Source organism: Lissotriton helveticus, chromosome 4_1, assembly GCF_964261635.1.
Source record: "Lissotriton helveticus chromosome 4_1, aLisHel1.1, whole genome shotgun sequence".
Taxonomy (NCBI): Eukaryota; Metazoa; Chordata; class Amphibia; order Caudata; family Salamandridae; genus Lissotriton; species Lissotriton helveticus.
Window position 1 is genome coordinate 970596147 of NC_136063.1, and position 21196 is coordinate 970617342.

At 32.9% G+C, this 21196-nt stretch overlaps 13 non-coding genes across 13 annotated transcripts; all 13 read left to right on the plus strand.

Moving 5' to 3' along the window:
• The first annotated feature begins 528 nt into the window (after positions 1 to 528).
• Positions 529 to 602, plus strand: TRNAI-AAU (transfer RNA isoleucine (anticodon AAU)). The gene has a single exon. It is a non-coding gene; the product is annotated as a tRNA-Ile (tRNA).
• Positions 603 to 1391: 789 nt separating this feature from the next.
• On the plus strand, positions 1392 to 1465 carry TRNAI-AAU (transfer RNA isoleucine (anticodon AAU)). The gene has a single exon. It is a non-coding gene; the product is annotated as a tRNA-Ile (tRNA).
• Positions 1466 to 3564: 2099 nt separating this feature from the next.
• TRNAI-AAU (transfer RNA isoleucine (anticodon AAU)) lies at positions 3565 to 3638 on the plus strand. The gene has a single exon. It is a non-coding gene; the product is annotated as a tRNA-Ile (tRNA).
• A 1445-nt stretch (positions 3639 to 5083) lies between these two features.
• Positions 5084 to 5157, plus strand: TRNAI-AAU (transfer RNA isoleucine (anticodon AAU)). The gene has a single exon. It is a non-coding gene; the product is annotated as a tRNA-Ile (tRNA).
• A 1443-nt stretch (positions 5158 to 6600) lies between these two features.
• TRNAI-AAU (transfer RNA isoleucine (anticodon AAU)) lies at positions 6601 to 6674 on the plus strand. Its single transcript has one exon. It is a non-coding gene; the product is annotated as a tRNA-Ile (tRNA).
• Positions 6675 to 9636: 2962 nt separating this feature from the next.
• Positions 9637 to 9710, plus strand: TRNAI-AAU (transfer RNA isoleucine (anticodon AAU)). The gene has a single exon. It is a non-coding gene; the product is annotated as a tRNA-Ile (tRNA).
• A 1444-nt stretch (positions 9711 to 11154) lies between these two features.
• Positions 11155 to 11228, plus strand: TRNAI-AAU (transfer RNA isoleucine (anticodon AAU)). The gene has a single exon. It is a non-coding gene; the product is annotated as a tRNA-Ile (tRNA).
• Positions 11229 to 12015: 787 nt separating this feature from the next.
• TRNAI-AAU (transfer RNA isoleucine (anticodon AAU)) lies at positions 12016 to 12089 on the plus strand. The gene has a single exon. It is a non-coding gene; the product is annotated as a tRNA-Ile (tRNA).
• A 1443-nt stretch (positions 12090 to 13532) lies between these two features.
• TRNAI-AAU (transfer RNA isoleucine (anticodon AAU)) lies at positions 13533 to 13606 on the plus strand. The gene has a single exon. It is a non-coding gene; the product is annotated as a tRNA-Ile (tRNA).
• A 2962-nt stretch (positions 13607 to 16568) lies between these two features.
• On the plus strand, positions 16569 to 16642 carry TRNAI-AAU (transfer RNA isoleucine (anticodon AAU)). The gene has a single exon. It is a non-coding gene; the product is annotated as a tRNA-Ile (tRNA).
• Positions 16643 to 18086: 1444 nt separating this feature from the next.
• Positions 18087 to 18160, plus strand: TRNAI-AAU (transfer RNA isoleucine (anticodon AAU)). The gene has a single exon. It is a non-coding gene; the product is annotated as a tRNA-Ile (tRNA).
• A 789-nt stretch (positions 18161 to 18949) lies between these two features.
• On the plus strand, positions 18950 to 19023 carry TRNAI-AAU (transfer RNA isoleucine (anticodon AAU)). The gene has a single exon. It is a non-coding gene; the product is annotated as a tRNA-Ile (tRNA).
• Positions 19024 to 21122: 2099 nt separating this feature from the next.
• Positions 21123 to 21196, plus strand: TRNAI-AAU (transfer RNA isoleucine (anticodon AAU)). Its single transcript has one exon. It is a non-coding gene; the product is annotated as a tRNA-Ile (tRNA).

The window sequence follows — 21196 nt, forward strand, 5'->3', positions numbered from 1 at the left end:
TTTATCTCCTTGAATCACACGCTGCTTGAAGGATTGGATGGAATCAGTAGCATTTCATCATCTGCTAATTCTTCAAAAGTATTCTATATATTTAGTGAGCCTATTAGTTTAGTCTGTTAGAGCATGAAGTTAAAAACGCAAAGGACATAATTTCAATCAGTCTCCAAGCCAATACTTGATGCTCCTTTAATGTTGAAAATAGATATATTTTCTTCTGTATCATGTTTACTTCTATATTTCCTTTGCACAGAAGCTGATAGAATGATTAGATGAATCAATTGAATATAGGTGATGAATATTTATTTATTGCTAAACCACGTGGAAAAAACTTTACTGGTTCAAAATTCTAACACTAAGTATGGAAATCTCTTTTGTATTGCAATTTTTTTGAAGTCATATTAGTTTCTTCATGTTGAAAATATGAAAGTTAATACATATTAAACAGCTGAAATAAAGCTTTCCAAATCTCCCGGTTGAACTATCATTAGCACTGCTTCATGTGCTGGTCCTCCAAAAGATGTGCAAATTGGCCTGTTAGCTCAGTTGGTTAGAGCGTGGTGCTAATAACGCCAAGGTCACAGGTTCGATCCCTGTACAGGCCAAGTTTAATTCTTTGAAAAAAGATTAATTTTTCTTGTGTCTCATTTTGGACTGTTTATCTCCTTGGATCAAACGCTGCTTGAAGGACTCGATGAATACATTTGATATAATTATAGAATTAATTTCTATTCTTAAAGCGCCTGGAATATCTATTAATGGTTCTAAGTTCCAACGCCAAGTAACTAAATCTCTTATTTATATCAATTTATTGAGATCATTTTTGTTTAGTCTTGTTGATAATATATAAAGATACTATGAATGTAAACAGCTGAATATAAGCTTTCCAACTATCCCGGATTAACAATCAGTAGGACTTCATCATCTGCTTCATCTTCAATAGTATGCTATATATTTAGTGACTCTATTAGTTTAGTCTGTTAGAGCATGAAGTTAAAAACGACAAGGACATACTTTCAATCAGTCTCCAAGCCAATACTTGATGCTCCTTTATTGTTGAAAATAGATGTATTTTCTACTGTATCATGTTTATCTCTATATTTCCTTTGAGGAGAAGCTGATAAAATGATTAGATGAATCAATTCAATATAGGTGATGAATATTTATATATTGCTTAACCACATGGAAAAAACGTTAATGGTTCTAAGTTCTAACTCTAAGTATGAAAATCTCTTTTGTATTGTAATTTTTTTAAGTCATATTAGTTTCTTCATGTTGATAATATATAACAATAACTTCATGGTAAACTGCTGAAATTAAGCTTTCCAAATCTCCTGGGTTAACTATCATTTGCCCTTCTTCATATGCTGGACCTCCAGGTAATTGTGCAAAATGGCCTGTTAGCTCAGATGGTTAGAGTGTGGTGCTAATAACGCCAAGGTCACAGGTTCGATCCCTGTACAGGCCAAGTTTAATTGTTTGAACAAAGATGAATTTTTCTTGTGTCTCATTTTGGACTGTTTATCTCCTTCAATCACACGCTGCTTGAAGGATTGGATGGAATCAGTAGCATTTCCTCATCTGCTAATTCTTCAAAAGTATTCTATATATTTAGTGAGCCTATTAGTTTAGTCTGTTAGAGCATGAAGTTAAAAACGCAAAGGACATAATTTCAATCAGTCTCCAAGCCAATACTTGATGCTCCTTTAATGTTGAAAATAGATGTATTTTCTTCTGTATCATGTTTACCTCTATATTTCCTTTGCACAGAAGCTGATAGAATGATTAGATGAATCAATTGAATATAGGTGATGAATATTTATTTATTGCTAAACCACGTGGAAAAAACGTTACTGGTTCAAAATTCTAACACTAAGTATGAAAATCTCTTTTGTATTGCAATTTTTTTGAAGTCATATTAGTTTCTTCATGTTGATAATATGAAGGTTAATTCATATTAAACAGCTGAAATTAAGCTTTCCAAATCTCCCGGTTGAACTATCATTAGCACTGCTTCCTGTGCTGGTCCTCCTAAAGATGTGCAAATTGGCCTGTTAGCTTAGTTGGTTAGAGTGTGGTGCTAATAACTCCAAGGTCACAGGTTCGATCCCTGTACAGACCAAGTTTAATTCTTTGAAAAAGAGATTAATTTTTCTTGTGTCTCATTTTGGACTGTTTATCTCCTTGGATCAAACGCTGCTTGAAAGACTCGATGAATACATTTGATATAATTATAGAATTAATTTCTATTCTTAAAGCGCCTGGAATATCTATTAATGGTTCTAAGTTCCAACGCCAAGTAACTAAATCTCTTATTTATATCAATTTATTGAGATCATTTTTGTTTAGTCTTGTTGATAATATATAAAGATACTATGAATGTAAACAGCTGAATATAAGCTTTCCAACTATCCCGGATTAACAATCAGTAGGACTTCATCATCTGCTTCATCTTCAATAGTATGCTATATATTTAGTGACTCTATTAGTTTAGTCTGTTAGAGCATGAAGTTAAAAACGACAAGGACATACTTTCAATCAGTCTCCAAGCCAATACTTGATGCTCCTTTATTGTTGAAAATAGATGTCTTTTCTACTGTATCATGTTTATCTCTATATTTCCTTTGAGGAGAAGCTGATAAAATGATTAGATGAATCAATTCAATATAGGTGATGAATATTTATATATTGCTTAACCACATGGAAAAAACGTTAATGGTTCTAAGTTCTAACACTAAGTATGAAAATCTCTTTTGTATTGTAATTTTTTTTAGGTCATATTAGTTTCTTCATGTTGATAATATATAACAAAAACTTCATGGTAAACTGCTGAAATTAAGCTTTCCAAATCTCCTGGGTTAACTATCATTTGCCCTTCTTCATATGCTGGACCTCCAGGTAGTTGTGCCAAATGGCCTGTTAACTCTGATGGTTAGAGCGTGGTGCTAATAACGCCAAGGTCACAGGTTCGATCCCTGTACAGGCCAAGTTTAATTATTTGAACAAAGATGAATTTTTCTTGTGTCTCATTTTGGACTGTTTATCTCCTTGAATCACACGCTGCTTGAAGGATTGGATGGAATCAGTAGCATTTCATCATCTGCTAATTCTTCAAAAGTATTCTATATATTTAGTGAGCCTATTAGTTTAGTCTGTTAGAGCATGAAGTTAAAAACGCAAAGGACATAATTTCAATCTGTCTCCAAGCCAATACTTGATGCTCCTTTAATGTTGAAAATAGATGTATTTTCTTCTGTATCATGTTTACCTCCATATTTCCTTTGCGCAGAAGCTGATAGAATGATTAGATGAATCAATTGAATATAGGTGATGAATATTTATTTATTGCTAAACCACGTGGAAAAAATGTTACTGGTTCAAAATTCTAACACTAAGTATGGAAATCTCTTTTGTATTGCAATTTTTTTGAAGTCATATTAGTTTCTTCATGTTGATAATATGAAAGTTAATTCATATTAAACAGCTGAAATTAAGCTTTCCAAATCTCCCGGTTGAACTATCATTAGCACTGCTTCCTGTGCTGGTCCTCCAGAAGATGTGCAAATTGGCCTGTTAGCTCAGTTGGTTAGAACGTGGTGCTAATAACGCCAAGGTCACAGGTTCGATCCCTGTACAGGCCAAGTTTAATTCTTTGAAAAAAGATGAATTTTTATTGTGTCTCATCTTGGACTGTTTATCTCCTTGGATCAAACACTGCTTGAAGGATTGGATGAATACATTTGATATGATTATAGAATTAATTACTATTCTTAAAGCGCATAGAATATCTATTAATGGTTCTAAGTTCTAACGTCAAGTTACTAAATCTCTTATTTATTGCAATTTATTGAGATCATTTTTGTTTAGTCTTGTTGATAATATATAAAGATACTATGAATGTAAACAGCTGAATATAAGCTTTCCAACTATCCCGAATTAACAATCAGTAGGACTTCATCATCTGCTTCATCTTAAATAGTATGCTATATAGTTAGTGACTCTATTAGTTTAGTCTGTTAGAGCATGAAGTTAAAAACAACAAGGACATACTTTCAATCAGTCTCCAAGCCAATACTTGATGCTCCTTTAATGTTGAAAATAGATGTATTTTCTACTGTATCATGTTTATCTCTATATTTCCTTTGAGGAGAAGCTGATAAAATGATTAGATGAATCAATTCAATATAGGTGATGAATATTTATTTATTGCTTAACCACATGGAAAAAACGTTAATGGTTCTAAGTTCTAACACTAAGTATGAAAATCTCTTTTGTATTGTAATTTTTATTTAGGTCATATTAGTTTCTTCATGTTGATAATATATAACAATAACTTCATGGTAAACTGCTGAAATTAAGCTTTCCAAATCTCCTGGGTTAACTATCATTTGCCCTTCTTCATATGCTGGACCTCCAGGTAGTTGTGCCAAATGGCCTGTTAGCTCTGATGGTTAGAGCGTGGTGCTAATAACACCAAGGTCACAGGTTCGATCCCTGTACAGGCCAAGTTTAATTATTTGAACAAAGATGAATTTTTCTTGTGTCTCATTTTGGAATGTTTATCTCCTTGAATCACACGCTGCTTGAAGGATTGGATGGAATCAGTAGCATTTCATCATCTGCTAATTCTTCAAAAGTATTCTATATATTTAGTGAGCCTATTAGTTTAGTCTGTTAGAGCATGAAGTTAAAAACGCAAAGGACATAATTTCAATCTGTCTCCAAGCCAATACTTGATGCTCCTTTAATGTTAAAAATAGATGTATTTTCTTCTGTATCATGTTTACCTCCATATTTCCTTTGCGCAGAAGCTGATAGAATGATTAGATGAATCAATTGAATATAGGTGATGAATATTTATTTATTGCTAAAGCACGTGGAAAAAATGTTACTGGTTCAAAATTCTAACACTAAGTATGGAAATCTCTTTTGTATTGCAATTTTTTTGAAGTCATATTAGTTTCTTCATGTTGATAATATGAAAGTTAATTCATATTAAACAGCTGAAATTAAGCTTTCCAAATCTCCCGGTTGAACTATCATTAGCACTGCTTCCTGTGCTGGTCCTCCAGATGATGTGCAAATTGGCCTGTTAGCTCAGTTGGTTAGAACGTGGTGCTAATAACGCCAAGGTCACAGGTTCGATCCCTGTACAGGCCAAGTTTAATTCTTTGAAAAGAGATGAATTTTTATTGTGTCTCATTTTGGACTGTTTATCTCCTTGGATCAAACACTGCTTGAAGGATTGGATGAATACATTTGATATGATTATAGAATTAATTACTATTCTTAAAGCGCCTAGAATATCTATTAATGGTTCTAAGTTCTAACGCCAAGTTACTAAATCTCTTATTTATTGCAATTTATTGAGATCATTTTTGTTTAGTCTTGTTGATAATATATAAAGATACTATGAATGTAAACAGCTGAATATAAGCTTTCCAACTATCTCGGATTAACAATCAGTAGGACTTCATCAACTGCTTCCTCTTTAATAGTATACTATATATTTAGTGAGACTATTAGTTTAGTCTGTTAGAGCATAAAGTTAAAAACGCCAAGGACATACTTTCAATCAGTCTCCAAGCCAATACTTGATGCACCTTTAATGTTGAAAATAGATGTATTTTCTACTGTATCATGTTTATCTCTATATTTCCTTTGAGGAGAAGCTGACAAAATGATTAGATGAATCAATTCAATATAGGTGATGAATATTTATTTATTGCTTAACCACATGGAAAAAACGTTAATGGTTCTAAGTTCTAACACTAAGTATGAAAATCTCTTTTGTATTGTAATTTTTTTAAGTCATATTAGTTTCTTCATGTTGATAATAAATAACAATAACTTCATGGTAAACTGCTGGCATTAAGCTTTCCAAATGTCCTGGGTTAACTATCATTTGCCCTTCTTCATATGCTGGACCTCCAGGTAGTTGTGCAAAATGGCCTGTTAGCTCAGATGGTTAGAGCGTGGTGCTAATAGCGCCAAGGTCACAGGTTCGATCCCTGTACAGGCCAAGTTTATTTGTTTGAACAAAGATGAATTTTTCTTGTGTCTCATTTTGGACTGTTTATCTCCTTGAATCACACGCTGCTTGAAGGATTGGATGGAATCAGTAGCATTTCATCATCTGCTAATTCTTCAAAAGTATTCTATATATTTAGTGAGCCTATTAGTTTAGTCTGTTAGAGCATGAAGTTAAAAACGCAAAGGACATAATTTCAATCAGTCTCCAAGCCAATACTTGATGCTCCTTTAATGTTGAAAATAGATATATTTTCTTCTGTATCATGTTTACCTCTATATTTCCTTTGCACAGAAGCTGATAGAATGATTAGATGAATCAATTGAATATAGGTGATGAATATTTATTTATTGCTAAACCACGTGGAAAAAACGTTACTGGTTCAAAATTCTAACACTAAGTATGGAAATCTCTTTTGTATTGCAATTTTTTTGAAGTCATATTAGTTTCTTCATGTTGAAAATATGAAAGTTAATACATATTAAACAGCTGAAATAAAGCTTTCCAAATCTCCCGGTTGAACTATCATTAGCACTGCTTCATGTGCTGGTCCTCCAAAAGATGTGCAAATTGGCTTGTTAGCTCAGTTGGTTAGAGCGTGGTGCTAATAACGCCAAGGTCACAGGTTCGATCCCTGTACAGGCCAAGTTTAATTCTTTGAAAAAAGATTAATTTTTCTTGTGTCTCATTTTGGACTGTTTATCTCCTTGGATCAAACGCTGCTTGAAGGACTCGATGAATACATTTGATATAATTATAGAATTAATTTCTATTCTTAAAGCGCCTGGAATATCTATTAATGGTTCTAAGTTCCAACGCCAAGTAACTAAATCTCTTATTTATATCAATTTATTGAGATCATTTTTGTTTAGTCTTGTTGATAATATATAAAGATACTATGAATGTAAACAGCTGAATATAAGCTTTCCAACTATCCCGGATTAACAATCAGTAGGACTTCATCATCTGCTTCATCTTCAATAGTATGCTATATATTTAGTGACTCTATTAGTTTAGTCTGTTAGAGCATGAAGTTAAAAACGACAAGGACATACTTTCAATCAGTCTCCAAGCCAATACTTGATGCTCCTTTATTGTTGAAAATAGATGTATTTTCTACTGTATCATGTTTATCTCTATATTTCCTTTGAGGAGAAGCTGATAAAATGATTAGATGAATCAATTCAATATAGGTGATGAATATTTATATATTGCTTAACCACATGGAAAAAACGTTAATGGTTCTAAGTTCTAACTCTAAGTATGAAAATCTCTTTTGTATTGTAATTTTTTTAAGTCATATTAGTTTCTTCATGTTGATAATATATAACAATAACTTCATGGTAAACTGCTGAAATTAAGCTTTCCAAATCTCCTGGGTTAACTATCATTTGCCCTTCTTCATATGCTGGACCTCCAGGTAATTGTGCAAAATGGCCTGTTAGCTCAGATGGTTAGAGTGTGGTGCTAATAACGCCAAGGTCACAGGTTCGATCCTTGTACAGGCCAAGTTTAATTGTTTGAACAAAGATGAATTTTTCTTGTGTCTCATTTTGGACTGTTTATCTCCTTGAATCACACGCTGCTTGAAGGATTGGATGGAATCAGTAGCATTTCATCATCTGCTAATTCTTCAACAGTATTCTATATATTTAGTGAGCCTATTAGTTTAGTCTGTTAGAGCATGAAGTTAAAAACGCAAAGGACATAATTTCAATCAGTCTCCAAGCCAATACTTGATGCTCCTTTAATGTTGAAAATAGATGTATTTTCTTCTGTATCATGTTTACCTCTATATTTCCTTTGCACAGAAGCTGATAGAATGATTCGATGAATCAATTGAATATAGGTGATGAATATTTATTTATTGCTAAACCACGTGGAAAAAACGTTACTGGTTCAAAATTCTAACACTAAGTATGGAAATCTCTTTTGTATTGCAATTTTTTTGAAGTCATATTAGTTTCTTCATGTTGAAAATATGAAAGTTAATACATATTAAACAGCTGAAATAAAGCTTTCCAAATCTCCCGGTTGAACTATCATTAGCACTGCTTCATGTGCTGGTCCTCCAAAAGATGTGCAAATTGGCTTGTTAGCTCAGTTGGTTAGAGCGTGGTGCTAATAACTCCAAGGTCACAGGTTCGATCCCTGTACAGACCAAGTTTAATTCTTTGAAAAAAGATTAATTTTTCTTGTGTCTCATTTTGGACTGTTTATCTCCTTGGATCAAACGCTGCTTGAAAGACTCGATGAATACATTTGATATAATTATAGAATTAATTTCTATTCTTAAAGCGCCTGGAATATCTATTAATGGTTCTAAGTTCTAACGCCAAGTAACTAAATCTCTTATTTATAGCAATTTATTGAGATCATTTTTGTTTAGTCTTGTTGATAATATATAAAGATACTATGAATGTAAACAGCTGAATATAAGCTTTCCAACTATCCCGGATTAACAATCAGTAGGACTTCATCATCTGCTTCATCTTCAATAGTATGCTATATAGTTAGTGACTCTATTACTTTAGTCTGTTAGAGCATGAAGTTAAAAACGACAAGGACATACTTTCAATCAGTCTCCAAGCCAATACTTGATGCTCCTTTAATGTTGAAAATAGATGTATTTTCTACTGTATCATGTTTATCTCTATATTTCCTTTGAGGAGAAGCTGATAAAATGATTAGATGAATCAATTCAATATAGGTGATGAATATTTATTTATTGCTTAACCACATGGAAAAAACGTTAATGGTTCTAAGTTCTAACACTAAGTATGAAAATCTCTTTTGTATAGTAATTTTTTTTAGGTCATATTAGTTTCTTCATGTTGATAATATATAACAATAACTTCATGGTAAACTGCTGAAATTAAGCTTTCCAAATCTCCTGGGTTAACTATCATTTGCCCTTCTTCATATGCTGGACCTCCAGGTAGTTGTGCAAAATGGCCTGTTAGCTCAGATGGTTAGAGCGTGGTGCTAATAACGCCAAGGTCTCAGGTTTGATCCCTGTACAGGCCAAGTTTAATTGTTTGAACAAAGATGAATTGTTCATGTGTCTCATTTTGGACTGTTTATCTCCTTGAATCACACGCTGCTTGAAGGATTGGATGGAATCAGTAGCATTTCATCATCTGCTAATTCTTCAAAAGTATTCTATATATTTAGTGAGCCTATTAGTTTAGTCTGTTAGAGCATGAAGTTAAAAACGCAAAGGACATAATTTCAATCTGTCTCCAAGCCAATACTTGATGCTCCTTTAATGTTGAAAATAGATGTATTTTCTTCTGTATCATGTTTACCTCCATATTTCCTTTGCGCAGAAGCTGATAGAATGATTAGATGAATCAATTGAATATAGGTGATGAATATGTATTTATTGCTAAACCACGTGGAAAAAACGTTACTGGTTCAAAATTCTAACACTAAGTATGGAAATCTCTTTTGTATTGCAAATTTTTTTTAAGTCATATTAGTTTCTTCATGTTGATAATATGAAAGTTAATTCATATTAAACAGCTGAAATTAAGCTTTCCAAATCTCCTGGTTGAACTATCATTAGCACTGCTTCCTGTGCTGGTCCTCTGGAAGATGTGCAAATTGGCCTGTTAGCTCAGTTGGTTAGAGCGTGGTGCTAATAACTCCAAGGTCACAGGTTCGATCCCTGTACAGGCCAAGTTTAATTCTTTGAAAAAAGATTAATTTTTCTTGTGTCTCATTTTGGACTGTTTATCTCCTTGGATCAAACGCTGCTTGAAGGACTCGATGAATACATTTGATATAATTATAGAATTCATTTCTATTCTTAAAGCGCCTGGAATATCTATTAATGGTTCAAAGTTCTAACGCCAAGTAACTAAATCTCCTATTTATAGCAATTTATTGAGATCATTTTTGTTTAGTCTTGTTGATAATACATAAAGATACTATGAATGTAAACAGCTGAATATAAGCTTTCCAACTATCCCGAATTAACAATCAGTAGGACTTCATCATCTGCTTCATCTTCAATAGTATGCTATATAGTTAGTGACTCTATTAGTTTAGTCTGTTAGAGCATGAAGTTAAAAACAACAAGGACATACTTTCAATCAGTCTCCAAGCCAATACTTGATGCTCCTTTAATGTTGAAAATAGATGTATTTTCTACTGTATCATGTTTATCTCTATATTTCCTTTGAGGAGAAGCTGATAAAATGATTAGATGAATCAATTCAATATAGGTGATGAATATTTATTTATTGCTTAACCACATGGAAAAAACGTTAATGGTTCTAAGTTCCAACACTAAGTATGAAAATCTCTTTTGTATTGTAATTTTTTTTAGGTCATATTAGTTTCTTCATGTTGATAATATATAACAAAAACTTCATGGTAAACTGCTGAAATTAAGCTTTCCAAATCTCCTGGGTTAACTATCATTTGCCCTTCTTCATATGCTGGACCTCCAGGTAGTTGTGCCAAATGGCCTGTTAGCTCTGATGGTTAGAGCGTGGTGCTAATAACGCCAAGGTCACAGGTTCGATCCCTGTACAGGCCAAGTTTAATTATTTGAACAAAGATGAATTTTTCTTGTGTCTCATTTTGGACTGTTTATCTCCTTGAATCACACGCTGCTTGAAGGATTGGATGGAATCAGTAGCATTTCATCATCTGCTAATTCTTCAAAAGTATTCTATATATTTAGTGAGCCTATTAGTTTAGTCTGTTAGAGCATGAAGTTAAAAACGCAAAGGACATAATTTCAATCAGTCTCCAAGCCAATACTTGATGCTCCTTTAATGTTGAAAATAGATATATTTTCTTCTGTATCATGTTTACCTCTATATTTCCTTTGCACAGAAGCTGATAGAATGATTAGATGAATCAATTGAATATAGGTGATGAATATTTATTTATTGCTAAACCACGTGGAAAAAACGTTACTGGTTCAAAATTCTAACACTAAGTATGGAAATCTCTTTTGTATTGCAATTTTTTTGAAGTCATATTAGTTTCTTCATGTTGAAAATATGAAAGTTAATACATATTAAACAGCTGAAATTAAGCTTTCCAAATCTCCCGGTTGAACTATCATTAGCACTGCTTCATGTGCTGGTCCTCCAAAAGATGTGCAAATTGGCCTGTTAGCTCAGTTGGTTAGAGCGTGGTGCTAATAACGCCAAGGTCACAGGTTCGATCCCTGTACAGGCCAAGTTTAATTCTTTGAAAAAAGATTAATTTTTCTTGTGTCTCATTTTGGACTGTTTATCTCCTTGGATCAAACGCTGCTTGAAGGACTCGATGAATACATTTGATATAATTATAGAATTAATTTCTATTCTTAAAGCGCCTGGAATATCTATTAATGGTTCTAAGTTCCAACGCCAAGTAACTAAATCTCTTATTTATATCAATTTATTGAGATCATTTTTGTTTAGTCTTGTTGATAATATATAAAGATACTATGAATGTAAACAGCTGAATATAAGCTTTCCAACTATCCCGGATTAACAATCAGTAGGACTTCATCATCTGCTTCATCTTCAATAGTATGCTATATATTTAGTGACTCTATTAGTTTAGTCTGTTAGAGCATGAAGTTAAAAACGACAAGGACATACTTTCAATCAGTCTCCAAGCCAATACTTGATGCTCCTTTATTGTTGAAAATAGATGTATTTTCTACTGTATCATGTTTATCTCTATATTTCCTTTGAGGAGAAGCTGATAAAATGATTAGATGAATCAATTCAATATAGGTGATGAATATTTATATATTGCTTAACCACATGGAAAAAACGTTAATGGTTCTAAGTTCTAACTCTAAGTATGGAAATCTCTTTTGTATTGCAATTTTTTTGAAGTCATATTAGTTTCTTCATGTTGATAATATGAAAGTTAATTCATATTAAACAGCTGAAATTAAGCTTTCCAAATCTCCCGGTTGAACTATCATTAGCACTGCTTCCTGTGCTGGTCCTCCAGATGATGTGCAAATTGGCCTGTTAGCTCAGTTGGTTAGAACGTGGTGCTAATAACGCCAAGGTCACAGGTTCGATCCCTGTACAGGCCAAGTTTAATTCTTTGAAAAGAGATGAATTTTTATTGTGTCTCATTTTGGACTGTTTATCTCCTTGGATCAAACACTGCTTGAAGGATTGGATGAATACATTTGATATGATTATAGAATTAATTACTATTCTTAAAGCGCCTAGAATATCTATTAATGGTTCTAAGTTCTAACGCCAAGTTACTAAATCTCTTATTTATTGCAATTTATTGAGATCATTTTTGTTTAGTCTTGTTGATAATATATAAAGATACTATGAATGTAAACAGCTGAATATAAGCTTTCCAACTATCTCGGATTAACAATCAGTAGGACTTCATCAACTGCTTCCTCTTTAATAGTATACTATATATTTAGTGAGACTATTAGTTTAGTCTGTTAGAGCATAAAGTTAAAAACGCCAAGGACATACTTTCAATCAGTCTCCAAGCCAATACTTGATGCACCTTTAATGTTGAAAATAGATGTATTTTCTACTGTATCATGTTTATCTCTATATTTCCTTTGAGGAGAAGCTGACAAAATGATTAGATGAATCAATTCAATATAGGTGATGAATATTTATTTATTGCTTAACCACATGGAAAAAACGTTAATGGTTCTAAGTTCTAACACTAAGTATGAAAATCTCTTTTGTATTGTAATTTTTTTAAGTCATATTAGTTTCTTCATGTTGATAATAAATAACAATAACTTCATGGTAAACTGCTGGCATTAAGCTTTCCAAATGTCCTGGGTTAACTATCATTTGCCCTTCTTCATATGCTGGACCTCCAGGTAGTTGTGCAAAATGGCCTGTTAGCTCAGATGGTTAGAGCGTGGTGCTAATAGCGCCAAGGTCACAGGTTCGATCCCTGTACAGGCCAAGTTTATTTGTTTGAACAAAGATGAATTTTTCTTGTGTCTCATTTTGGACTGTTTATCTCCTTGAATCACACGCTGCTTGAAGGATTGGATGGAATCAGTAGCATTTCATCATCTGCTAATTCTTCAAAAGTATTCTATATATTTAGTGAGCCTATTAGTTTAGTCTGTTAGAGCATGAAGTTAAAAACGCAAAGGACATAATTTCAATCAGTCTCCAAGCCAATACTTGATGCTCCTTTAATGTTGAAAATAGATATATTTTCTTCTGTATCATGTTTACCTCTATATTTCCTTTGCACAGAAGCTGATAGAATGATTAGATGAATCAATTGAATATAGGTGATGAATATTTATTTATTGCTAAACCACGTGGAAAAAACGTTACTGGTTCAAAATTCTAACACTAAGTATGGAAATCTCTTTTGTATTGCAATTTTTTTGAAGTCATATTAGTTTCTTCATGTTGAAAATATGAAAGTTAATACATATTAAACAGCTGAAATAAAGCTTTCCAAATCTCCCGGTTGAACTATCATTAGCACTGCTTCATGTGCTGGTCCTCCAAAAGATGTGCAAATTGGCTTGTTAGCTCAGTTGGTTAGAGCGTGGTGCTAATAACGCCAAGGTCACAGGTTCGATCCCTGTACAGGCCAAGTTTAATTCTTTGAAAAAAGATTAATTTTTCTTGTGTCTCATTTTGGACTGTTTATCTCCTTGGATCAAACGCTGCTTGAAGGACTCGATGAATACATTTGATATAATTATAGAATTAATTTCTATTCTTAAAGCGCCTGGAATATCTATTAATGGTTCTAAGTTCCAACGCCAAGTAACTAAATCTCTTATTTATATCAATTTATTGAGATCATTTTTGTTTAGTCTTGTTGATAATATATAAAGATACTATGAATGTAAACAGCTGAATATAAGCTTTCCAACTATCCCGGATTAACAATCAGTAGGACTTCATCATCTGCTTCATCTTCAATAGTATGCTATATATTTAGTGACTCTATTAGTTTAGTCTGTTAGAGCATGAAGTTAAAAACGACAAGGACATACTTTCAATCAGTCTCCAAGCCAATACTTGATGCTCCTTTATTGTTGAAAATAGATGTATTTTCTACTGTATCATGTTTATCTCTATATTTCCTTTGAGGAGAAGCTGATAAAATGATTAGATGAATCAATTCAATATAGGTGATGAATATTTATATATTGCTTAACCACATGGAAAAAACGTTAATGGTTCTAAGTTCTAACTCTAAGTATGAAAATCTCTTTTGTATTGTAATTTTTTTAAGTCATATTAGTTTCTTCATGTTGATAATATATAACAATAACTTCATGGTAAACTGCTGAAATTAAGCTTTCCAAATCTCCTGGGTTAACTATCATTTGCCCTTCTTCATATGCTGGACCTCCAGGTAATTGTGCAAAATGGCCTGTTAGCTCAGATGGTTAGAGTGTGGTGCTAATAACGCCAAGGTCACAGGTTCGATCCTTGTACAGGCCAAGTTTAATTGTTTGAACAAAGATGAATTTTTCTTGTGTCTCATTTTGGACTGTTTATCTCCTTGAATCACACGCTGCTTGAAGGATTGGATGGAATCAGTAGCATTTCATCATCTGCTAATTCTTCAACAGTATTCTATATATTTAGTGAGCCTATTAGTTTAGTCTGTTAGAGCATGAAGTTAAAAACGCAAAGGACATAATTTCAATCAGTCTCCAAGCCAATACTTGATGCTCCTTTAATGTTGAAAATAGATGTATTTTCTTCTGTATCATGTTTACCTCTATATTTCCTTTGCACAGAAGCTGATAGAATGATTAGATGAATCAATTGAATATAGGTGATGAATATTTATTTATTGCTAAACCACGTGGAAAAAACGTTACTGGTTCAAAATTCTAACACTAAGTATGGAAATCTCTTTTGTATTGCAATTTTTTTGAAGTCATATTAGTTTCTTCATGTTGAAAATATGAAAGTTAATACATATTAAACAGCTGAAATAAAGCTTTCCAAATCTCCCGGTTGAACTATCATTAGCACTGCTTCATGTGCTGGTCCTCCAAAAGATGTGCAAATTGGCTTGTTAGCTCAGTTGGTTAGAGCGTGGTGCTAATAACTCCAAGGTCACAGGTTCGATCCCTGTACAGACCAAGTTTAATTCTTTGAAAAAAGATTAATTTTTCTTGTGTCTCATTTTGGACTGTTTATCTCCTTGGATCAAACGCTGCTTGAAAGACTCGATGAATACATTTGATATAATTATAGAATTAATTTCTATTCTTAAAGCGCCTGGAATATCTATTAATGGTTCTAAGTTCTAACGCCAAGTAACTAAATCTCTTATTTATAGCAATTTATTGAGATCATTTTTGTTTAGTCTTGTTGATAATATATAAAGATACTATGAATGTAAACAGCTGAATATAAGCTTTCCAACTATCCCGGATTAACAATCAGTAGGACTTCATCATCTGCTTCATCTTCAATAGTATGCTATATAGTTAGTGACTCTATTACTTTAGTCTGTTAGAGCATGAAGTTAAAAACGACAAGGACATACTTTCAATCAGTCTCCAAGCCAATACTTGATGCTCCTTTAATGTTGAAAATAGATGTATTTTCTACTGTATCATGTTTATCTCTATATTTCCTTTGAGGAGAAGCTGATAAAATGATTAGATGAATCAATTCAATATAGGTGATGAATATTTATTTATTGCTTAACCACATGGAAAAAACGTTAATGGTTCTAAGTTCTAACACTAAGTATGAAAATCTCTTTTGTATAGTAATTTTTTTTAGGTCATATTAGTTTCTTCATGTTGATAATATATAACAATAACTTCATGGTAAACTGCTGAAATTAAGCTTTCCAAATCTCCTGGGTTAACTATCATTTGCCCTTCTTCATATGCTGGACCTCCAGGTAGTTGTGCAAAATGGCCTGTTAGCTCAGATGGTTAGAGCGTGGTGCTAATAACGCCAAGGTCTCAGGTTTGATCCCTGTACAGGCCAAGTTTAATTGTTTGAACAAAGATGAATTGTTCATGTGTCTCATTTTGGACTGTTTATCTCCTTGAATCACACGCTGCTTGAAGGATTGGATGGAATCAGTAGCATTTCATCATCTGCTAATTCTTCAAAAGTATTCTATATATTTAGTGAGCCTATTAGTTTAGTCTGTTAGAGCATGAAGTTAAAAACGCAAAGGACATAATTTCAATCTGTCTCCAAGCCAATACTTGATGCTCCTTTAATGTTGAAAATAGATGTATTTTCTTCTGTATCATGTTTACCTCCATATTTCCTTTGCGCAGAAGCTGATAGAATGATTAGATGAATCAATTGAATATAGGTGATGAATATGTATTTATTGCTAAACCACGTGGAAAAAACGTTACTGGTTCAAAATTCTAACACTAAGTATGGAAATCTCTTTTGTATTGCAAATTTTTTTTAAGTCATATTAGTTTCTTCATGTTGATAATATGAAAGTTAATTCATATTAAACAGCTGAAATTAAGCTTTCCAAATCTCCTGGTTGAACTATCATTAGCACTGCTTCCTGTGCTGGTCCTCTGGAAGATGTGCAAATTGGCCTGTTAGCTCAGTTGGTTAGAGCGTGGTGCTAATAACTCCAAGGTCACAGGTTCGATCCCTGTACAGGCCAAGTTTAATTCTTTGAAAAAAGATTAATTTTTCTTGTGTCTCATTTTGGACTGTTTATCTCCTTGGATCAAACGCTGCTTGAAGGACTCGATGAATACATTTGATATAATTATAGAATTCATTTCTATTCTTAAAGCGCCTGGAATATCTATTAATGGTTCAAAGTTCTAACGCCAAGTAACTAAATCTCCTATTTATAGCAATTTATTGAGATCATTTTTGTTTAGTCTTGTTGATAATACATAAAGATACTATGAATGTAAACAGCTGAATATAAGCTTTCCAACTATCCCGAATTAACAATCAGTAGGACTTCATCATCTGCTTCATCTTCAATAGTATGCTATATAGTTAGTGACTCTATTAGTTTAGTCTGTTAGAGCATGAAGTTAAAAACAACAAGGACATACTTTCAATCAGTCTCCAAGCCAATACTTGATGCTCCTTTAATGTTGAAAATAGATGTATTTTCTACTGTATCATGTTTATCTCTATATTTCCTTTGAGGAGAAGCTGATAAAATGATTAGATGAATCAATTCAATATAGGTGATGAATATTTATTTATTGCTTAACCACATGGAAAAAACGTTAATGGTTCTAAGTTCCAACACTAAGTATGAAAATCTCTTTTGTATTGTAATTTTTTTTAGGTCATATTAGTTTCTTCATGTTGATAATATATAACAAAAACTTCATGGTAAACTGCTGAAATTAAGCTTTCCAAATCTCCTGGGTTAACTATCATTTGCCCTTCTTCATATGCTGGACCTCCAGGTAGTTGTGCCAAATGGCCTGTTAGCTCTGATGGTTAGAGCGTGGTGCTAATAACGCCAAGGTCACAGGTTCGATCCCTGTACAGGCCAAGTTTAATTATTTGAACAAAGATGAATTTTTCTTGTGTCTCATTTTGGACTGTTTATCTCCTTGAATCACACGCTGCTTGAAGGATTGGATGGAATCAGTAGCATTTCATCATCTGCTAATTCTTCAAAAGTATTCTATATATTTAGTGAGCCTATTAGTTTAGTCTGTTAGAGCATGAAGTTAAAAACGCAAAGGACATAATTTCAATCAGTCTCCAAGCCAATACTTGATGCTCCTTTAATGTTGAAAATAGATATATTTTCTTCTGTATCATGTTTACCTCTATATTTCCTTTGCACAGAAGCTGATAGAATGATTAGATGAATCAATTGAATATAGGTGATGAATATTTATTTATTGCTAAACCACGTGGAAAAAACGTTACTGGTTCAAAATTCTAACACTAAGTATGGAAATCTCTTTTGTATTGCAATTTTTTTGAAGTCATATTAGTTTTTTCATGTTGAAAATATGAAAGTTAATACATATTAAACAGCTGAAATTAAGCTTTCCAAATCTCCCGGTTGAACTATCATTAGCACTGCTTCATGTGCTGGTCCTCCAAAAGATGTGCAAATTGGCCTGTTAGCTCAGTTGGTTAGAGCGTGGTGCTAATAACGCCAAGGTCACAGGTTCGATCCCTGTACAGGCCAAGTTTAATTCTTTGAAAAAAGATTAATTTTTCTTGTGTCTCATTTTGGACTGTTTATCTCCTTGGATCAAACGCTGCTTGAAGGACTCGATGAATACATTTGATATAATTATAGAATTAATTTCTATTCTTAAAGCGCCTGGAATATCTATTAATGGTTCTAAGTTCCAACGCCAAGTAACTAAATCTCTTATTTATATCAATTTATTGAGATCATTTTTGTTTAGTCTTGTTGATAATATATAAAGATACTATGAATGTAAACAGCTGAATATAAGCTTTCCAACTATCCCGGATTAACAATCAGTAGGACTTCATCATCTGCTTCATCTTCAATAGTATGCTATATATTTAGTGACTCTATTAGTTTAGTCTGTTAGAGCATGAAGTTAAAAACGACAAGGACATACTTTCAATCAGTCTCCAAGCCAATACTTGATGCTCCTTTATTGTTGAAAATAGATGTATTTTCTACTGTATCATGTTTATCTCTATATTTCCTTTGAGGAGAAGCTGATAAAATGATTAGATGAATCAATTCAATATAGGTGATGAATATTTATATATTGCTTAACCACATGGAAAAAACGTTAATGGTTCTAAGTTCTAACTCTAAGTATGAAAATCTCTTTTGTATTGTAATTTTTTTAAGTCATATTAGTTTCTTCATGTTGATAATATATAACAATAACTTCATGGTAAACTGCTGAAATTAAGCTTTCCAAATCTCCTGGGTTAACTATCATTTGCCCTTCTTCATATGCTGGACCTCCAGGTAATTGTGCAAAATGGCCTGTTAGCTCAGATGGTTAGAGTGTGGTGCTAATAACGCCAAGGTCACAGGTTCGATCCCTGTACAGGCCAAGTTTAATTGTTTGAACAAAGATGAATTTTTCTTGTGTCTCATTTTGGACTGTTTATCTCCTTGAATCACACGCTGCTTGAAGGATTGGATGGAATCAGTAGCATTTCATCATCTGCTAATTCTTCAAAAGTATTCTATATATTTAGTGAGCCTATTAGTTTAGTCTGTTAGAGCATGAAGTTAAAAACGCAAAGGACATAATTTCAATCAGTCTCCAAGCCAATACTTGATGCTCCTTTAATGTTGAAAATAGATGTATTTTCTTCTGTATCATGTTTACCTCTATATTTCCTTTGCACAGAAGCTGATAGAATGATTAGATGAATCAATTGAATATAGGTGATGAATATTTATTTATTGCTAAACCACGTGGAAAAAACGTTACTGGTTCAAAATTCTAACACTAAGTATGGAAATCTCTTTTGTATTGCAATTTTTTTGAAGTCATATTAGTTTCTTCATGTTGATAATATGAAGGTTAATTCATATTAAACAGCTGAAATTAAGCTTTCCAAATCTCCCGGTTGAACTATCATTAGCACTGCTTCCTGTGCTGGTCCTCCTAAAGATGTGCAAATTGGCCTGTTAGCTTAGTTGGTTAGAGTGTGGTGCTAATAACTCCAAGGTCACAGGTTCGATCCCTGTACAGACCAAGTTTAATTCTTTGAAAAAAGATTAATTTTTCTTGTGTCTCATTTTGGACTGTTTATCTCCTTGGATCAAACGCTGCTTGAAAGACTCGATGAATACATTTGATATAATTATAGAATTAATTTCTATTCTTAAAGCGCCTGGAATATCTATTAATGGTTCTAAGTTCTAACGCCAAGTAACTAAATCTCTTATTTATAGCAATTTATTGAGATCATTTTTGTTTAGTCTTGTTGATAATATATAAAGATACTATGAATGTAAACAGCTGAATATAAGCTTTCCAACTATCCCGGATTAACAATCAGTAGGACTTCATCATCTGCTTCATCTTCAATAGTATGCTATATAGTTAGTGACTCTATTACTTTAGTCTGTTAGAGCATGAAGTTAAAAACGACAAGGACATACTTTCAATCAGTCTCCAAGCCAATACTTGATGCTCCTTTAATGTTGAAAATAGATGTATTTTCTACTGTATCATGTTTATCTCTATATTTCCTTTGAGGAGAAGCTGATAAAATGATTAGATGAATCAATTCAATATAGGTGATGAATATTTATTTATTGCTTAACCACATGGAAAAAACGTTAATGGTTCTAAGTTCTAACACTAAGTATGAAAATCTCTTTTGTATTGTAATTTTTTTTAGGTCATATTAGTTTCTTCATGTTGATAATATATAACAATAACTTCATGGTAAACTGCTGAAATTAAGCTTTCCAAATCTCCTGGGTTAACTATCATTTGCCCTTCTTCATATGCTGGACCTCCAGGTAGTTGTGCAAAATGGCCTGTTAGCTCAGATGGTTAGAGCGTGGTGCTAATAACGCCAAGGTCTCAGGTTTGATCCCTGTACAGGCCAAGTTTAATTGTTTGAACAAAGATGAATTTTTCATGTGTCTCATTTTGGACTGTTTATCTCCTTGAATCACACGCTGCTTGAAGGATTGGATGGAATCAGTAGCATTTCATCATCTGCTAATTCTTCAAAAGTATTCTATATATTTAGTGAGCCTATTAGTTTAGTCTGTTAGAGCATGAAGTTAAAAACGCAAAGGACATAATTTCAATCTGTCTCCAAGCCAATACTTGATGCTCCTTTAATGTTGAAAATAGATGTATTTTCTTCTGTATCATGTTTACCTCCATATTTCCTTTGCGCAGAAGCTGATAGAATGATTAGATGAATCAATTGAATATAGGTGATGAATATGTATTTATTGCTAAACCACGTGGAAAAAACGTTACTGGTTCAAAATTCTAACACTAAGTATGGAAATCTCTTTTGTATTGCAAATTTTTTTAAAGTCATATTAGTTTCTTCATGTTGATAATATGAAAGTTAATTCATATTAAACAGCTGAAATTAAGCTTTCCAAATCTCCTGGTTGAACTATCATTAGCACTGCTTCCTGTGCTGGTCCTCTGGAAGATGTGCAAATTGGCCTGTTAGCTCAGTTGGTTAGAGCGTGGTGCTAATAACTCCAAGGTCACAGGTTCGATCCCTGTACAGGCCA